The sequence below is a fragment of the Polyergus mexicanus genome, unplaced genomic scaffold (genome assembly GCF_030449975.1).
Source record: "Polyergus mexicanus isolate NDT 795.1 unplaced genomic scaffold, iyPolMexi1.0 SCAF_14, whole genome shotgun sequence".
Classification (NCBI taxonomy): Eukaryota; Metazoa; Arthropoda; class Insecta; order Hymenoptera; family Formicidae; genus Polyergus; species Polyergus mexicanus.
In genome coordinates this window covers 4134056-4137182 of record NW_027223334.1, presented here as the reverse complement: position 1 = coordinate 4137182, position 3127 = coordinate 4134056, and the positions used below count along the sequence as shown (strand labels likewise).

The 3127-nt window shown below is 39.7% G+C and overlaps 1 pseudogene; it reads right to left on the bottom strand.

Annotated features, from left to right (window-relative positions):
* Window positions 1-1381: 1381 nt before the first annotated feature.
* LOC138939552 (uncharacterized) lies at window positions 1382-2697 on the bottom strand (annotated as a pseudogene).
* Between the last annotated feature and the right edge of the window lie 430 nt (window positions 2698-3127).

Here is a 3127-nt window from a genome sequence, read left to right as displayed (position 1 = left end):
ATGATTCGTCGTACTGTTGTGCCTCTAGCCGCTAAGAAAGAGGTCTTTTGGGATTTGTACGCCCAAAGGATTAGGATCCACGCTCGAAATAAGACACTCCCGGACGTTAGGTATAATTTAGTATATTTTGCAAGATTTAATATACTTTCACTTATTCGCGATTATAATAGTCGGGCGCGATACGTACGGTACTTCGATAATATTGAGCGAGCGAGTAGTCTGCGAGTCGTCTCTCGCGAGTCGTCTGTTTTTCTTCTGCTCGCGAGGTGCATCTCGCGCTTATTATATCTCTTAATTAATTAGGTCGTTGATTGGGGAGGAGTGTGGTGTCCCTGACCGGAGCATGTCTCGTGCTCCGCTTGTCAGTCTGTCTCGTCAGCTGCTTACTCAGCTTCCGAGAACTTGACCGTGACTTCCTTCTCTTTAGTCACGTATCTTACTTTTATTTTATTAATATCCTTTTATTACTTTGCTCTTTCTTAATTATCTTTTCCTTGATCTCTTTTCTACTTTTAATGCTTTGCTTTACTCAGCTCTTTCTTACACTTTTCTGTTTAACTTTATTGTTTTATTCTTTAATATATTAAGAAATTGGTCGGGTTACGACATCCCTCCCCCTTTGGAAAAAGAAAATTAACTATACGTGAATTTTCGTCTACATATTTTTTCGGTATACATTTTTCGCACTTTACAATTGTTTCTTATATTTACTTTATTTTAATATAACATTGCAGTGTTAGTTATCGCGGTGTCGGTTTCTATCTCAGCTGTTCTATTCGATCCGCTTGCGGTGCCGTAGATGTGCTCTTGAATTATTTTCGGTTTGCACATCGGATTTATGTTAGTTTCTGATAATTTTTTCTTTTCCGTCTTACATTTTTTCTTAGCGTATATAATTGCTATTATGGTAATTATTATTATTATTGTTATTCCTGTGCAACTTGAAGCTACGGGATATATAATGTGTCCGTTAGTAGGGAAATAATTGTTATTTAAGTCTTCGTTTGTGTCGTCAAGTCTTTCGCTTAGGTCCCTTAATTCTGTCGGGTTTCTAATGACTTTTCGCAATTTTATCGGTCTAATTTTGTCAAATGTTTTTTCGTTTCGTTCGTTGTGTGTTATCGTAAGATTGTAGTCTGGTAGCTTTGTCTGTACGATCGTTATTATCGCGGGCTTTTTTGTCCGTATTATGACGTCTTGTGTTGTTAGTTTACATTTTTCTTTTAATGTGATTTGTCCACTTCCTTTTATTTCTATTTTTCGCGTTGCGTCGTTTTTGCACGTTATTTCTATCGGTTGGTTTGCTCGTGTAGAGTATAACCATGAATTCGCATTACTCTGCGCTATCCATATTGTTGTATTCGTGTGTATGTGTCGAATATTACAATTGTTTGTGTATGTTTCTAATTGTACATATGCTTGTACTTCGCATAGCGCTCCTTCGTCTAAATGATGTACGGGATAATTCTGTTCGCAAACGTATTGGTCATCGTTTCGCACGCATTTATTTAGATCGTTTTCGTCAGGCGTAAAATATGTTCGGCTATCTACGTCTATCGCTATTAGTGGTTGATTTACCTCTATAAATATAAATGTATTGTTATATTTGTGCGTAGGTAGTGGGATTGCCTTTATTATTTCATACTCGGGGTATGTGATTAGCGGAATCTTTATAATCGTAAATATATTTGTATTATCGTAATAGGCGCTAATTGTTAAGAACTTTTCGATGGTTCTCCAATTTTCTGCGGATATTTGAAATGGGAAGTGTGCTCCCTGCGGTATTTGTGATGCTGTTTCCTTGAGGTTCTCTATGATGCTTTCTATGAGTAGTAATCTTATGTCAATTACTCCTCCTTTCGCGTTGGTCAGATACGCGATAATGTCCGTAAGATCGTTTGTTAGGTCTTTTATTATGGCATTTAATATTATAAAGTGTTCGTCGAGATCTTCTCGTTGTCCATATCCGACTTCTGCTTGTATCCAGGCTTGTCGCATCTTCTCTGTTATATTTAGAAATTGTTCTTCATTTTCTTGCAGAATTTTCTCAACATTATCCACATGTGCAATTGTTGCGTTTAATATTTTAATCTGATTTTTCATCGCGTGTTGCAGCGTTTGCTGATTTCTTTGCATGAGATTTAATTGCTCTTTTATAATTTTTTCGTCGTCTGCGTCCATTGTGCCGAAGAGTGTTTTGGCTATCGTTCCTAAACCGTCGATTAACCCTCGTTTTGTCTTCTTGGGTGCTTGGTACGCGATTTTCAGACGTTTCAGCAGTTTTTTTGCTTGTTTTCTGTCCTTTTCTGCTATCTATAGCAGGTTGTGACAGGTTTCTTTCATTTTTATTTGCAATGGTTTATCGTAGCATAGAGCTCTCGTCTGTGCCATATAGTTTTTTAATTGTTCATGTCGATGGTCCATTGCGGCGATGTCTAGTTTTATCACCATTTTCCATGTGGATTCGATTTGGTTTATCTTGTCCATTTTTTCGAAGTAGATACCCGGCTCATATTTAAATTCTTTTATTTCTCCTTGGGTATCGGGTTTGGTTTCCTTGCAGGTGCTCCATGTAATCAGACTCCTGTAATAGAAACTCTGTATTATATTATAATATTTCTTAGAATCATGTGGTACACTTCCTTTTTTCTCTGGATGCATATGCAGCTACTTTTGCTTTTGTCTAGCCCTCTCCATGCTATTTATTCATTCTTTTATTCAGTCTGTCTTTCGCCGTCGTCTTGTCTTGAGCGTTTCCGTTTTATTTTCTCTCGCGCTGTTTTATTGTGCTTTCATGGCTCCGAATTCGAGTGAGCTTCGTTTCGCTGTGAGGCAGGATTCGGTGCACGGTAACGAACGTCGCGCGTGGCAGGATCCGGAGGAGCACGACCATTTTGCTCGCTCCTTTCGCGATCAACTCTCGGCGCCCGCGCTTGTTCGCGAGATCGATTTGCTGGGTCTTCCAGATTTGGTGGTCGATCGTGACGTTGCGTTTGTGCCGGAAGTGCCTGTGGACGCGCCGCCGCCCCATATCAATCGAGGTCGCGGACTCGCGTTCCGTCTGGATCCGGCGCCTCGATTTGTGGGTCGCGGTCGTTTCCTTAACCTTGAATCTCGTCCTGCGGGT